Source organism: Pinus tabuliformis, chromosome 4_2 (assembly GCF_031772625.1).
Source record: "Pinus tabuliformis cultivar Carrire ecotype Pingquan chromosome 4_2, CPIR1, whole genome shotgun sequence".
Lineage (NCBI taxonomy): Eukaryota > Viridiplantae > Streptophyta > Pinopsida > Pinales > Pinaceae > Pinus > Pinus tabuliformis.
In genome coordinates, this window is record NC_142304.1 from 632,767,069 (window position 1) to 632,785,764 (window position 18,696).

Consider the following 18,696-nt stretch of genomic DNA (forward strand, 5'->3'; position numbering starts at 1 on the left):
ATTTCAACAACAACAAATTAAGATATACCTTTGAAAAATCCATTTATTTGGCCACAAAATGTGTCGAATGAGCATGAGGAAATAAACATTGTTGAACAACAACAATCTCAAGTTATTATTAATTCTTCACAGGCAGAGGAAAGAGAGATGTATATTGGTTTCAGAAGATGTCGTGCACAACGTGAAGCCATGGAAGACCTTTACAGAGATTCAGTATAGGATATTAAGGAGGGTTACATGATTGCAGTGCTAGAAGATGGAGATCCCAATGGCTATCCATTATGGGTTGCTAAAGTTATAAAGGTCTTTACAGAAAATGAGGATGTTACAGGTGTGGAAGTACATTGGTATGCCACAAATACACACACCAATTCAATGGTGTGTATAGGCCAGAGATGGTAGTTGACAAAAAAGAATGGTAGAAAGAGAAAAAGAAAGGGTACAAATATAAATTGTCGCTGCACAGACATATTAAAATTGGAGGATGTTGACATACTTGTTTATGACTTCAATTTAACAAAGAGAGGAACTCTTCGCTTCAAGATGATAGAGATTCTGAAAAGGTTATTACCAGAAGGAACAGTGTTGAGATGGGAGTCTACTGAAACCAGTCATAGATCTAGAAGAATTTTGAAACCTGAAATGCTAGGCATGCATGTGGACTCAGATGGGGCACTACTTGATGAAAGAGAAGAATATGGAACATCTTCGTCAACTTCCAGTCACTCATGTGAAGATGTGAATTCTGATGGTGTGCAAGAAAATATGAGTGATTTTGAATAATTGTTTAAGACAATTTATATAACTGATGTTTGCATCGTATCTTAAAATAAAATTTTTGATTTCCATATGGTGTTAAATTTGAACTTATGAGTCATTTTTATGTTGTTGGATTATATGTCTTAATTATGATAATTTTTATTGTTTAGAATATCTACAATGCAACATTAAATTAGAGATATAATGTATGTTTCATTCAATATACAAATAATGACTTTTGAATTCATTTAGTCATGTAATTTTTTCATAATGTCATGGTTTTTTATTTTTATGGTTGAAAAAATTCCAAATTCTTTTGTATCTAGCATGGTATGGTTGAGAACATGTTGAATTTAAACTTAGGAAAGAAAAATGTTATTCTACCAAAAACATTAATGTGTTTTTTTCCTCATAAACAACTTTTTTGGCACATTAAAATTCAGTTTTACTAGCATTTTTTTAAAATGTTGAAAATTGACCCTTAAAAAAAAATCATCATTCCAGTATCATCACTATTCGGTTTTCAAGGTATTTTTTGCACGAAAATTTCAATTTCACTGACATTTTTAAAACATGTTCAAAATTGACCCTAAAAAAAAAACATTGTTCCAGTATACACACTTTTTTTTAGCACTGTTTTTGATGTTTTATGGGGTTTTTTGGCCACAGTTCCCATTTTGAATTTATGGTTCCCAATTTAAAGTTTACATTGTTGTTAACCACTTTATTTATTAACTATGGATCATCAAATTATTACATTATTCCCTTGGGTACCTCCCCCTCTACCCAATAATATACCCCCTAGGTATACTACATTCCACCGCCCTTAAACATGTTTCATCCCCAAAACATACGAAGAACACAAATAATAAGATCTACTCAAAAGAGTGTCCACTGGTACCATGCACAAGCTCTTTAAAGATATGAAATAATGTGATAATACTATGGTAATGTATGTATGGTGTTGAGAGACCCATGGTATTGTATGTATGAAGCCCATATAGAGGCTAGAGACTCCCCATTGAGGATGTCAAGGATTATTGTACTGGTAAGAATATGGGCTTATGGAGTGTTCTCCTTTCTTAGGGAGTGATTGTATGGTGTTACCCTACCTCAAGGGTTTTGCTTAATAAAGAGAAGCATTTCTATCTTTCAATATTTTTGTTTCTGGGATATTTTCTATTTTCATATATTTGCAGGTCATATATACTACAGTTAACAGGTCTAAGACATGTTTCATCTCAAGATGAATATGAGGAGTAGTGGATTCAATGGCCTGGATGGCATTAAATTAGGAAATGACTCTCTGAAGTCCATTTTTAAAACGATTTTTCATTCGATACGAGTTGATGATAGTATGAGCACTTGCTTAGAGTCCACATAATGTATGAATGTGGTCGTTATTCTTATAGATCATATATAACTCTTGGAAATTCATTGTGATCGGGCCGAATGTGCGAAGCCATCCATCACCCAAGACAATGTCACAACCACCCATTTCAATAGAAAACATGTGGGTCTTGGGTTGGTAGTCTCCCATCTGAAGTTAAATACCATGTTGTGGGTGGATCGTCACACCTCTCTATCTGTCGTGCAAGGGTTATTTTCCTTGTTGCTAATTTTGTGACATATTTCTCATTGTTTTCTTGCTAGGTGATGTGGGTGGTGACATGCTGAAGTTTTAACCTAACGTGTATCTTTCTTTAATTCACCACCTTATGGTGCCTGATTGGTATCTAGTACCTATTGTGGCACATGCGATTGTTGCATATATTCAAGTATTACTTCAACCATGGAGTCCTCATATGATGTGTGAGTACCTACAGCATTTTCTACTTCAGCCTCCTTAGACTCTACCAGTTTATTAATGGAAATATCTTGTAATATAATTTTCTTCTTTTTATACCAGAACTTCAAGAATTTCTTCTACACATTAATGTTCATAGTACCAATAGATTCCATCCAAGGGTATCCTAAAATAACATCCACATTAGCCATATCTGAAACATACAAATCAAAGTGCAATACATACTTATCCATAGAAATCTTCAAATCTTTATAAGCTTGCACATCCTCAATATTAACCTCTATGTGCTCCATTTGTTTGGCTGTGACATGTAATCTTTTATCCAGATCAACATTAATAAAATTATGCTTGCAATTAGGATTGATAGACACAATAATATTCTCTTTTTGAAGACATCCATGAACCTGTAATAAGGAGATATTGTCATAAAATAACCCTTATTTGTTTCATTCTCATGTTCTATAACATGAGACCATTTGTCCAAAAGGATTTTTTCAAATTCTTCATCGGACAGATTGAACAACTTCTTTATGTTAAGTGAGTCCCGCCATGTGGCCGCCTCATCTTTAAAACTAACCGATTCTATAGTTTTCCAAAATGTCAGCCATAATGACTATTGACTTTCTAGGAATTCTTCAATAGTAGCACCATCATCTTTTCATGTAAAATATATCCTTCTAGAACCCATAAAAACAAAGTAAGGGTTTTGAAGAAAATCACTTACTTTGGCGAAATTTTAAAATGGTGACAAGTGGCTCAGTCTCAGAGTCCTTATTATAACCTGTTTTCGGAAATGAAATGGAAATTTTGCATCTTCCATTGTAACCTCATGTTGCAATTGTCCCACATGACAAACAATTCTTCAAAAAGAGCTGATTTCAAATCAGAGATATCTCCCTCATCCCGACTTTTATTTGACCTACTTTTTTTTGAAATTGGGTAGTGTTTTAAGTGGATCTCAGATCTGCAACCTGTTTTCTAAAATTCAACACAAAAACTGCAAAAATGGACAAGAGAGATGTCGTCCATGAATTGTCATCAGAAAAATTTCAGCCATACAACTGATTTTAAACCAGCGATATCTCCCTCATCCGGACTCCGATTTGGCTGAATTTTTTTAAAATTTGGGTATTTTTCTGCAAGTAATCCAGATTTTCTATTTATTTTTGCAAAGTTTGAACCAAATGTTTCATAACTGATCTGCAAACTCACCGCCCAAAAAAATTTTGTAAAAAAATGAAAAGAAAATTCTCCCCCTCATCGCCCAAGAAAGTGCTCTGATACCACTTGTAGTAGATTTGACCTGCAAATATATGAAAATAGAAAATATGTTTATAAATATCAAGATCGATCCAATAATAGAAATATAAATACTTTTTTATTAATAAAACCATTGAGCTAGGGTAACACCATACAATTACTCCTTAAGGAAGGAGATCACTTGGCAATCCATCACTTGTCAAAGCAAAACCAACACTTGACATCTCGATGAAGAGTATCTAGCCTCTATATAGGCTCCATACATACAATACCATGAGTAATTACCATGGGTCTCTCAATACTATAGATCCACTACAATGAGCTTATCACATTATTTCCTAACTACTTGTGGTCCCTTGCATAATGTGTGGGAATAAATCTATTTATTAACTATGGCCAATCACATTATTACCTTATTCCCTTGGGTACCTCCCTCTATACCTCATAATATCCCCCTAGGTATACTACAAAGTATTGTTAACATAATTTTCATCCACCCTATGGTGGCATATCGAAACAGGCATGTTCTCGTTAACAATTTCAGCTTCACCAAATTAATCAACTGTGGTTGGATTCACCTATTCACATATCACTTTGCATTCATCATCTAAATGTGTTTTGTCATAATGTGATTCACCGTCATCTTCACCATCAATGTTACTGTGGAGTTCTCAAGCTTCTATAGAGCCCCTTTACACCAATTCCCAAAATCCATGGCACACAAAAATCACAACAAAAACCATGTCTTGGCTAAGAAAAAAAAAATATATAATCCTACAGGTGCCTCACATCCTAGGCATCTAGATGTAGTGAAAGTTGTTGTCAGTTTTGAAATTCATCCTCAAAATGCCATTTTTTCCCATGGGATTTAGGACCTTTCTTTTCCTGAAAAACCTTAAATGTTTCCTTCATGGCTACACATGAAACATCCTTAATGTCTAGAACAAGGCTCGGTGGAATACCTAGGTCATCATCTATAACCTCTAGAACATAGGAAAGATCGACCTCCATGTTCGAAGCTAGGTTTGGCCTTTGTAGCTTGTTGAAATATCAGAAGACAAAGAATTATTCCCAGAATAGGAGAGATAAGAAGTCGAGCATATCATGCAATCTCTTCCTTGATGCTTCTCATGAATTCCTCTACGATTTCCTCAATAGGGGTGAATTCTTTGTCATCTAAATGTTTGTCTAATTGTAATAGAATCCACTATGTTTCTTCTTCATGGAATTGTTTCAACTCCCAGAAGTCCATGGTGTCCACCAGATCCTTGGGCTTTTGGCCACATTTTTTTAGCATATCAGACATGAATTATAGGTATCCCAGAGAATCGAGCATGGAACATTATATTGTTACAGAAAGAGGATAATGATGATAATTCAATTGCAACAAAGAACTGGTATTCTTGTTATTTTTGCAAAGCGCATACCATGGAACTAGATAACATGGTTGGATATATATAGATGCTATACACAAAATCTATAGGAAGCCATGTAATTAAGTAGGGGAATTTGGCAGAAGATGGAACGATTTTTCATGGAAAGGAGGAAAACACATAATAAACACAAAATAAACTTCTATTCATTAATCTTCTAGCATAAAAAACTAATGAGTTGTAGCTCTTGCATTTTTTGGCCTCTGGGATTAAACACATTATAAAGACCCATTTGCAGGTATTTAAATCCCTAACTTAATAAGTATGGAATCATGGCGAACTCTAACTAGAATTGTCCCAACTTAATCTAACTACTTCATGCAAACCCACACTTGAATTTTAATATTAGACTCCACTTTAATTAACTCGACTCTTCATGTCTTGCATGGATACAGGAGTAATTTATTATTTCCAACACTACCCCTTAATTATGATTGTGTCAGTCCACATAACTCAAACATGACTCAACCTTAACTTAATCATGATTCAACTATTCTTGTTAGGCTTACAATAAAAATTGACTTGATCATAACATAAACATGTATGTCGACCTAACCCTCGGCTAGGATTACAATCATTACTTGACTCAAAACTTTTACAATTTTTTATTTTCTTTTCCTTTTCTTCCTAATTTTGTACCATCAAAATTGTTTCATTCTTGGTTGTGCTTTCTTGTTGTAAGCACCATATTTCTTCACTTGTTGTTGCTAGAACTTTTCTTTGACTTCTCCTATATTTGTTCTAAAAAGTAATATGATCATGTCCCCTACAACATCTTCTTCAAAGATCCATCTAACCATGAACTACTGCCACAACCCTTCATCTTCAAACTGTGAATTTTTCTCTACCTCTTTTGCTTCATATTCTTGATATTCTTTTTGCCATATTTCTTGATAGTATAATATGATTTCTTCTTCAGTTCATTGCTGAAAACTTGTTTCCATACTTTCTTTTTTGTCTCCAAAAATATCCATTTAATGTCGTTCTTTTCATGTAACCTACACACTAAAGATCATCGTTAGTCTTACATGTCAAATAATAATCAATATTTATTCTCTTCCACCATTTCATATAATTATTCTATTCCAAATGCTGATTTAATACTATCATCAATTTGTTCAATTGGCTTCTCAATCCATTCTCCAATGAGCTTCGAGTCTGTGTCAAACTTATCAACAATTGTGTTTCCAACTTCTGCTCCCATGCTATTCCAAACACCTCCATATTTAAAAAAAAAATTAAAAATATCCTCATTATGCTTTATGGTGAGAGATTCCTTCTCTTCCTCTTAGTTCTTTACCTTTTCAGCTTTATTGAGACTATCTTTAACTACAACGTTGTCATTGGATATTCCCATTAAAAACTATTGAATCACATTATCCTCTTCTTGATTATTAGTTGTTGCATGATCACACGTTGCTTCATGAGTAGCTCCAACTTTTATTCATAACTTTATTCTATAGTGGTAGCTTCAAAGTTCAATTCTTCATCAATTATAGCACTTTATATATTGCCATGATCAGTCATTTTTTCAAAAAATATATTAGTATGTAATAGATCTGACCCGCAAATGTGAAAATAGAAAATATTCCTAGAAATATCAAGATCAATCTAAGAATAGAAATAGAAATACTTATTTATTAATAAAACCCTTGAGTTAGGGTAACACCATACAATTACTCCTTAAGGAAGGAGATCACTCCACAAGCCATTGCTTCTCAATAAAATACCAATACTTGTTATCTCAATGAAGAATCTCTAGCCTCTATATAGGCTTCATGCATACAATACCATGAGTCTCTTAACAACATACATCTATTACAATGGGCTTATCACATTATTTCCTAACTACTTGTGGTCCCTGGAATAATGTGGGTTAACCACTTTATTTATTAACTATGGATCATCACATTATTACATTATTCCCTTGGGTAACTCCCTTTGTACCCCATAATATACCCCTAGGTATACTACATTCCACCCCCCTTAAACATGTTTCGTCCCTAGAACATAAGAAGAATACAAATAATAAGATCTACTCAAAAGAGTAGTCCACTTGTACCATGCACGAGCTCTGTAAATATATGAAATAATGTGATAATCCCATGGTATTGTATGTATGGTGTTGAGAGATAGGGGCTAGAGACTCCCCATTGAGGATGTCAAGTATTATTGTATTGGCAAGCATATGGGCTTATGGAGTGTTCTCCTTTCTTAAGGAGTGATTGTATGGTGTTATCCTATCTCAAGGGTTTTGATTAATAAAGAGAAGCATTTCTATATTTCGATCTTTTTATTTCTGGGCATATTTTCTATTTTCATATATTTGTAGGTCAGATATACTATAAGTAACAGGTCTAAGATGTGTTGCATCTCAAGATGAATATGAGGAGTAGTGGATTCAATGGCCTGGATGGCATTAGATTGGGAAATGACTCTATGACAGCCATATATAAAAATATTTTCCATTCAATGTGAGCTGATGATAGTAGGAGCACCTACCTGGAGTCCAAATAATGTATGAAAGTTGTCATTCTTATTAAAGATCATATATAACTCCTGAAAATTCATTGTGATTGGGCCCAGTGTGCGAAGCCATTCATCACCCAAGACAATGTCACAACCACCCATTTCAATAGAAGACATTTGCGTCTTGGGGTGGTAGTCTCCCTTCGGAAGTTAAATACCATATTCTGGGTGGATCATTGCACCATTCTATTTGTCATGTAGGGGTTATTTTCCTTGTTGCTATTTTCTTGCCATATTGTTCGTTGTTTTCTTACTGGGTGATGTTGGTGGTGATATGCTAAAGTTTTAACCTAAGGTGTATCTTTCTTTAATTCACCACCTAATGGTGTTTGATTGGTATCTAGTACCGATTGTGGAAAATGTGGTTGTTGGATATCTTCGAGTATTACTTCAACCACATAGTCCTCATCTCATGTGTGAGTACATACAACATTTTCTGCTTCAACGTCCTTAGACTCTACTTGTTTATTGATCGAAATATCCTGTAATGTAATTTTCTTCTTTTTATACCAGAGCTTCAAGAATTTCTTCTGCACATTGATGTTGATAGTACCAACAGGTTCCATCCAAGGGTATCCTAAAACAACATCCACATTAGCCATATCTGAAACATACAAATCAAAATGGAATACATACATATTCATAGAAATCTTCAAATCTTTACAAACTTGCACCTCCTCAATATTAACTTCTGTGTGCTCCATTTGTTTGGCTGGGACGTGCTATATTTTATCCAAATGAACATTAATAAAATTATGCTTGCAATTAGGATTGATAGACATAATAATATTCTCTTTTTGAATTTAGCCATGAACCTGTAATAAGGAGATATCATCATAAAAGAACCCCTTATGTGTTTCATTCTCATGTTCTATAGGATGAGACCATTTTTCCAAAAGGAGTTTTTCAAATTCTTCATCGGGCAGATTTAACAAATTCTTTCTGTTAAGTGAGTCCCACCATGTGGCTGCTTCATCCTTAAAATTAACCCATGCCATATTTTTCCAAAATGTCAGCCATAATGACTTTTGACTTTCTAGGAATTCTTCAATAATAGGAACATCATATTTTCCTATAAAATATATCCTTCTAGAACCCATAAAAATAGAGTAAGGGTTTTGAAGAAAATCACTTATTTTGGTGAAATTTTAAAATGGTGATAACTCGGTCAATATTGCTGAGAGTCCCTATTACAACTTGTTTTCGGAAATGAAATGGCCATTCTGCATCTTCTATTGTGATTGAAATCTTGATCTTGGCACTCTAGAAACTCAGATTCCTGTTGCAATTGTCCCATGTCACAAACAATTCGTCAAAAAGAGATGATTTTCAATCAAAGATATCTCCCTCATCCCGACTTCTATTTGACCTACTTCTTTTTTGAAATTGGGTAATGTTTTAAGTGGAGCTCAGATCTACAATCTGTCTTCTAAAATTAAACACAAAAACTACAAAAATGGAGAAGAGAGCCGTCGTCCATGAATTCTTGTCAGAAAAATTTTTGCCATACAACTAATTTTAAACAAGCTATATCTCCCTCATCCATACTCCAATTCAGCCGATTTTTTTTTTAATTTGGGAATTTTTCCTCAAGTAATCCAGATATGCTATTTATTTTTGCCAATTTTCAACCAAACATTTCATAACTGACCTGCAAACTCGCCACCCCAAAATTTTTTGTAAAAAATGAAAAAAATTGCTCCCCCTCATCGCCCAAGAAAGTGCTCTAATACAACTTGTAGTAGATATGACTTGAAAATATATGAAAATAGAAGATAAGCCCAGAAATATCAAGATCGATCCAAGAATAGAAATATGAATGCTTCTTTATTAATAAAACCATTGAGATAGGGTAACACCATACAATTACTCCTTAAGGAAGGAAATCACTTGACAAGCCATCACTTGTCAATACAAAACTAATAATTGACATCTTGATGAATAGTATCTAGCCTATATATAGGCTTCATACATAAAATACCATGGGTCTCTGAATACTATACATCCATTACAATGAGTTTATTGCATTATTTCCTAACTACTTGTGGTTCCTTAAATAATGTGGGGTAACCTCTCTATTTATTAACTATGTCCCATCACATTATTACCTCATTCCCTTGGATACCTCCCTCTATACCTCATAATATCCCCCTAGGTATACTGCAAAGTATCATTAACATAATGTTCATCCACCTTATGGTAGCATATCGAAACGAGCATGTTCTCATTAACAATTTCAGCTTCACCAAATTAATTAGTTGTGGTTGGATTCACATATCACTTTGCAGTCATCATCTACATGTGTTTCTTCATAGTGTGATTCACCGTCATCTTCACCATCAATGTTACTGTGGAGTTCTCAAGCTTCTATAAGCTCTTGCTCTGCTTCACACGCAAAGGATTCAAAATCTCTCCTTGCAACCTTTGTTGCACCTTCTTCATCCATATCCACATCAGGATAATGGGTTTCACTTTTATAGTCTTCATGAGCGTAATCCACCTTTGAGTGGGATCCTCTAAGCACTTTTGTGCTCCAAAATTCTTGTTCATTTACTCTCATATATATGGTTGAATTCTCTATTGATTCTTCAACAGATTGTGACACAACTTCTTGTTACATGCCAATTTTATTTGTGCCAAATTCTGCTCCCAGAATCATCCATGCTTCTTGGAAAAATGAAGTTTTTGCTAGCTTGCACAAAAAATTCTCATCTAATTCATGTTCTATAAAATCTAATAGTAAAGCTTCACATACTTCATCATATTAGTTATTAGACCGGTACTCAATTAACTCTTTACCTTGAAGAAAATTTTTCGTTTTAACAACCAAAAAATCATTTTCTTTACCAATAAACATAAGAGGTAATGGAAAATCCATGCTACACCAATCAACTTTGATTTCTCTTATGTATTCTACTAGATTTTGTTCTCCCTCGGTTGCAGCCTGAACTCTCTAAACATAATAATGCTTATGTCTATTCTTTTTCCTTTCCTCTTTTGATCTATTTTAGTTTCGCTTTGCGGCTTGTGACTATTGTCTTTGTTCTATCTTATGTCTTCTTTCCTTATTGTAGGAGGTTTCCTTTAGTATCGCCTTGAAAGAAAATATGATTTTCAACATGTGCCCTGTAAGACATAGTTTTCATTGAATTCATGTATACAAATATATTTTTTTTCAAACTCAAAAAAATATCATGCTTGACAAACCAAAAAAACTGCAAACAAAGGAATCTTTACAATGCGCTAAATTCACTTTCCAATTAAAAAAAATTAATTAAAAGAATCCTCTAAAAAAAACACATTTTCTTCAAAACTTTCCACTTTTAAAATTTTCGGAACCTTTATATATATATATATATATATATATATATATATATATATATATTTAATAAAAAAATCTTTATATGATTAACTCCAAAAGACAAATTAAAAAAAAAAAAACATTTTTAATAAAACATTTTATAAAGAAGTGGAATATGTAGCATCACTTCTTAATAACTACCTCGTATGCAAAAAGTAGAAAACCCTTCTAGGTTGAATGTGATAATAAAACTTAGTTATATTAAGTGCATGCTTTAGGCATCGAAACCTTGGTGGAGAGGGAATCAAATTGCTTATAATCTATCACTACATGATAAAATAGTTTTTTGAAAGAAGAGTTGGAAACAATTAAATATTTTCTATATTCAAGCTTCTGTGGTCCATAATGAATTAAACAAAGTCTTTCGGTAGAAATCACATAAGAGATTTTTTTTTAATTAAATTAATTTAAATATTATTTCTCCAAAACTAGTTGTTTAATATTGTGGTCACTTATTAATATTTGTTTTTAAAAAACAGCACAATTAAGTGTGCTTGAGCCAGAGGCAATCTAGGATGGGTGACCTCCCGGGAAGTCCTAGTTACCGAGTGCAAGCCCTGGAAGTGATGATTGACGCTATGTAACTTTCACTAGTTTCAATGCCACTTCTTCACCCCTGTGAGCATCACCCGATGGAATGAATGCTAAGTGGACTACTCAAAAAAAAAAATATGAGAAATTAGTGAGTTACGACTACCTCTCATGGAAATGGTGATATATAAATGACTTACTTAACGCAGTTGAATCCCAAAGTGATATCTAAATTAATAAACTAATATCATAATTTAAATATTATTTTTCAAAAACTAGCGATTTAATATAGCCGTTAATGAATAATATTTGTTTTTAATATATTAATAAATTAATATCATAATTTAAATATTATTGTTCAAATATAGCCATTTCTTGGAAATTATGTCTCTACATTGCTCTTTATTTAAGCCTTTGCCATGGTCTGTGTCTTCATGATGATGAACCACACTTGTTGGTTCAAAATGCGTCGGCCAAAAATCTCTTTTATGTGATTTCTAGCGAAAGGCTTTGCTTAAAACAATTAAATAATTAAAGAATAAAAAAATATGTGTAATTAAATAATAATAAAAATATTATGATTAATAACATTGTTATTAGAAAAAATAGAACAATGACAGAAAGAAAGCAAGAATGATTATAAGGTAATAAAAATTTATTATTAAAAATAAGTATGATAATGATTGGAAAGAAAATATTGATTATGAAAAAATTCATATATTTAGATATAAAGAAAAAATGAATAATAAATTTATGAAAATAATTGTCAAATATAAGTTTTTTTATTTAAACAATTTTAATTGTAAAAAATTAATTTAAACCACATAAAATTAATTATCTACAAAAATTAAAAATTCAAATTTTGAAAATTCAAAATATAATTTTTAATTTTTAAAAAATTAAGTTAAATATTTATTTTTAACGAAACTTTAATAAATTAATTAAAAGTCAAAACATTTTAACCTACACTCAATGCAATATTTAATCTACGTTCAGCTTAAATAAAACCACTTCCAACACAACTTTTTTAATGACGTTCTTTTGAACTTTATGACTTTAAACTTCGTTCTTTTAAACTTGTGCACGCTTCATTTACTTTGCCTACACGTTTTTACTTTTCTGATGACCGTAGGATACCAGCAACTACATCCAAAATTGGCCAAATCATAAGTTTTCCAAGGAACATTGCGCCTTTAAGCTTTAATCATGTGACAATTGAGCCTTAAGTTTCTTCAAAACGTGGCCAAATCATAAGTTTTCCAAAGAACATTGCTTAATCATGTGACAATTGCCCCTTAACTTTCTTCAAAATGTTGCGCCTGTGAGCTTTATTCCTCTGACAATAACGTTTTCATGATTTTTTAAAAATCTTAGGCCTTCTCTTGGCTCTCCTTTTCTGGTAGCTTTGTAGGCACTTGAGATTTTGGAATTCTATTTTAGCTTTGATATCAATTTGATTGAAATATAAAAGAAAAAAACTAAAAAAAACACAATAATTTCTTATTAATCAAACTTTATCACATACACAAACGTTTTTTAACCTTTTGACATACACATTACGATGACACAACATATAAAACCTTAACCTACTAAAAGTCCATCCACTATTATATAAAACCCTAACATGCTAAATAAAAAATGGTGACAAACTATAATTAACTTGACTCAACTCCAATTATAATACCCTAACATGCTAAATAAAAAATGGTGACCAACTATAATTAACTTGACTCAACTCCAACTAACTGCTTCATGCAAACTCACACTCCATTCTAATTCGAACATTAAACTTGACTTAACTGAACACATGTCTTCATGCATTGGGATTAATTTACTGTTTCCAATCACTCCTGTGAAAAACCATTTTCGCAAAGAGCATACCATGGAACTGGATAGCGTGGTTGGCTATATATAGCTGGTACACACAGCATCTACAGAAAACCCTTGTAATTAAGGAGGGGAATTTGGAGGAAGATGGAACGGTTTTGCATGGCAAGGGAACTCGAATAAAAGTGTGGGCGATTGCAAACTACCGTTGTGGCTATTGGGCAGCTCTCTAAGCTCTATTTAAATATTGGTAAAACGTTCTTCACAGCAAAGTTGTTGACATTTCCACCTGATGAGAGGCCCTACATTATCGATACTGTTGACGCGTGTGGTGAAACAGACTAAGTTTAGAATTCAGGACGTGCATCAAGTTAATAAAATATGGAGTTGTTTATAATGTGATTTTTTTAGAGATTTTGGTTGCAGAATCTTGCGGAAGAAATTGATGTTAAATCTTGATTTGTTGCAGTTAAAATGGTTTTTTAATTGTTTATTTGGATTCAGCACCCTGAAAAACCCTTGGGACGCTTTGATTGTGCAGAAACTAGCTATCAAACTTGTGATTCCAACAAATTGCTGCCAGATTTGGACGAAAAAAATCCACTGAAAAAACTTTCAAAAAATCACATTATAGACAACTGCATAAAATATAAAAAACGAAGAGTCATAAAATATAAGAAATGAATGAAGAGTAAGAAACATACACCACACTCTATCTGTGAAGATCACTTGGGATTTCGAGCTTGTCGTTTGTTCATATTCAAATATTTGACGTAATTTTTACGTAGGCAATAATCCATATAAAAATAGGTTTCTTTTAAGAATATTCTCTTAAAAGGCTTGATTCAGTCACACGGTCGCCAAAACTCTCAGTCATCGTTTGAATTTTGAACAAAAAAAAATCATGTTGGTGACACAGCTGCCATAGCTTCAGTCATCCTTCTAATTTTGAACAAAAGGATTATATTCTCGCCACTGTAACCATAACCATAACTTTAGTCATCGCTTGAATTTTGAAGCAACGAATTTTCTTTTCAAAATATAATATCTAGTCAATTTTTGAATTTTGTAGCCGCTAAAGATGCCTTGCCTTCTCGGAAGGCAAAATTTGATGACTTTCCTCCCAACTATTACTCTAGTTTGCGGATAAAACGGTGTTGAACGAGATATGATATTAAATAATTTTGAAGATCAGTATAATTTTGCAAATTCATGTTTGAACAGAATAATATATTTAAATATATTCGGAGGTCATTATAATTTTGAAAATTCATGCTTGAATGAGATATTATATTTAAAAATGTTCGAAGTGTATATAATTTTGAAAATTCATGTTTCAACGAGATATTACATTTAAATAAATTCGGAGGTTAGTATAATTTTGAAAATTCATGTTGTGTAACCTTAATATGATCTTTTAGGATTTGAGTAGGATTAACGAGTATGTATTTGTTAATAGACTTTAATAATAATATCTTAAAAGAAAAATAGATGCCTTGTATGAGAGTACAAAATAATATCATATAGAAATTTTATCAACAACAATTTTATCAACTTAGGCTTGAATTTAATATTAAATTAATATTATTATATTTTTTATTAATAATTATTTAATTTGGTAATTTACATTTAACAAACATACTTAGTCAAAAATTTCAATTTAATAATTATTTGATTTCATAATCCACATTTGTTTAACATATTCACTTATAATTAGAAAACTATGATGCTTCAGACATTTAATAAATATACCGGGGAGAGTTGGAAAACGCCACAAGTTACTAGATATAATATATCGGGGAGAGTTGGAAAACGCCACAAGTTACTAGCCACAGGGATATCGAAGCATGCATCTTGTCATTAACAATTTCAATTTCACTAAATTCATCAATTGTGGTTGGATTTACCTATTCACATATCACTTTGCAGTCATCATCCACATGTGTTTCATCATAATGAGATTAACCATCATCTTCACCATCCATATTACTCCACATGTGTTTCATCATAATGAGATTCACCATCCATGTTACTGTGGAATTCTCGAGTTTCTATAAGCTATTGCTTTTGTTCACATAGAGATGCTTTAACTTCTCTCTTTCTAACCTTTGTTGTGTCTTCTTCATCCATATCCACACAGCGTAATGGGTTTCATTTTTATAGTCTTCATGATCATAATCCACTTTTGAGTGGGATTCTCCAAGCACTTTTGTACTCCCAGATTCTTGTTCATTTACTCTCATATCTAAGGTTAAATTCTCTATTGATTCTTCGACACAACTTGTTGGTTCATATCACTTTTCTTTGTGCCAAATTATGCTCCTAAGATCTTCCATGCTTCCCCGAAGAAATGTAGTTTTTGCTACCTCACAGAAAAAGTTCTCATGCAATTCATGTTTTATAAAATCCAATACTAAAGTATCACATACTTCATCATATGGGTTATTAAACCAGTACTCAATTAACTCTTTACCTTGAAGAAACCTTTTCATTATAACAAAAAATAAAATAAAAATTACCAGTAAACATAGGAGGTGGTAGCATATCCATGCTACACCAATCAACTTTGATTTCTCTTATGTCTTTGGTTATATTCCTTTGTTCTTCGGCTATGGCCTGAACCTCTCTAAACATGACAATGATCTATGTCTCTATTTTTCGATTTCTTCTTTTGATATGTTTTAGCTTCACTTTGCAACACATGACTATTGCTTTTCTTCTATCTTATTATTGCTTTCCTTATTACAGGAGGCTTCCTTCCATATTGCCCACTAAAGAAAATATGATTTTCAATATGTAAGGCACAATATTCATTGGATTCACGTACATAAAGGGATATTTTGTCGAACCCAAAACAATGTCATATTTGACAAACCAAAAACAATTGCAAACAAACGAATGCCCTAAACTCACTTTCCAATAATTATTTTTTTTTTAATTAAAAAGATCCTCTCAAAAATATATTTTCTTCACTCCACAAAACAAAATTTTAAAAAAACATTTTAGAAACAAGTGTAACATGTAGCATTCCTACTTAATACCTACTTCTTATGCAAAAAGTAGAGAACCTTTATGGATTGAATGTGATTATATAACTTGGTTATATTACGTGCATAATTTAAGAACCCTAACTTGGTGGAGAGGAAATTAAATTGCTAATAACCTATTGGTGCATGATAACGTAGTTTTATAAAAGAAACAATTAAATAATTAAACAATAAAAATATATGAGTAATTAAATAATAAAGAACTGTTATGATAATAAAATATATTAATGGAAAAAGGTAAAAAAACATTGTTATTAAAAAAAATATAACGAGTAGAAAACAAGCAATGAATGATTATAGGTTAATAAAAGATTATTATTAAAAATAAGCATGATAATGAATGGAAAGAAAATATTGATTATAGAAAGATTCATATATTTAAAAAAAATAAAAAATAAATAATTATATTTTATAAACAGTCATAAATAAAAAGTATTTTTATTTATTTATTATTAAACCATTTTAGTTCTTAAAAAAAGATTTTAAATCACTTTAAAATTAATCATTCACTACATTCAAGTTTTGAAAATTCAGAAATTAATTTTCAATTTAAAAAAAAAAAATATTTAATATTTATTTTTACTACATCCTTAATAAATCTTAGAAATAATTTCTAAAAATTTAGAGATTAATTAAGAGTGAAAATTAAACGGAATACAATATAGTCTACATGAGCCCCTCAAATACCTTTTAACCTTTTCAACATCAAAGCGGCATCTTTAAAAAAATAAAAATAACAGTAAAAACGTTTTCTAATAACCTTCTTTTCCAACACTTTTAACCTTGTGCCGAACTTCGTTGACTGACTTTTAAGCTTGTGCCCACTTCGTTGACTTTAAGTACGCGTTGTTTTTCTTTGAAAGATGACCGTGGCAACTTTCGATGGCTATACCCGCGACTTATCCCAAAATTGGCCAAATCACAAGTTTTCCAAAGAACATTGCGCCTTTAAGGTTTAATCATCTTACAATTGGGCCTTAAGTTTCTTCCAAACGTTGCACGTGTAATGAGACGATTGCCTCTTCACGATTTTCTAAACATCGTAGGCTTTTGATTGGTTCTCTTCTTCGTAGACATGTAGGCTACTCAGATCTTGAAAGTCTGTCTTAGCTCTGATATTAATTTGATTCCGGGTAGGGGAGGAAAAACATAAAATAATTTTTTATTAATTAAATTTTTTCACATTCACATATATAGGCAAGGTTTTTCTAGTATTTTGGCTTACACGTTACAAAGATCCAAGTATATGTATCCAATTATATGTATATAAAGCTCTAATTTACTAAATGCAGTAATAAAGGTGGATTTTAAAAAGGCATATGACTGCCTAGATTGGGATTATCAGAGGTTGGTGTTTCATAAAATTGGCATAAGATTAAATATGGCAGAACAGATTATGGGATGTATTACAACAATTTGACATGTGATAATTAATGAATATCCATCAAGGTTCTTTGTTGTGGGCATGGGACTTAGACAGGGGTGTGCTTTGTCCCCCCTTCTCTTCATAATGGCAATGGATGGCCTATGTTTGATAATTAAAAAAGCTACGAACACAGGTCAGTTTGAAGCACTAAAAATTAGCAGTGATATTTCTATGTCCCACAATTTCTTTGTTGATGATATCTTGCTGATGGGTGTGATAAACAGACTGAAGTGGCATGCACTGTCATTAATTTTTAAGAATCTTGGAAAAGAAATTGGCCTAGTTCAAAATGAACACAAATCTACCATCCTATATGGATCCTGCCAACCACGATGATATTAGCTATATCCAGAGGTGTTTTGGGGTCAATGCAGCAAATTTAGAAACTAGAATGAAATATCTGGGACACTGCCTAAAGCCAATGAATTACAAAAATGTTGACTAGATGTGGCTAGTGGATAGATTCCACTCGAGGATTAAGGGGTGGGAGCACAGATGTTTATCAATGGGAGGTCGTATCACCCTCACACAGTTAGTTCTCGCGCAACTAGGGATCTATCAGGCTCATCTGTTCCGTGTCCCCAGCTGATAATAAAATCACTAAATCGCATAACGACAAACTATATTTGGTTAGGTGCAAGAAAAAGATGCAAATATCATCTGGTCTAGTTGGAGAGGATAATTAGACCAAAAATGCTGGGTAGATGGGGTATTCT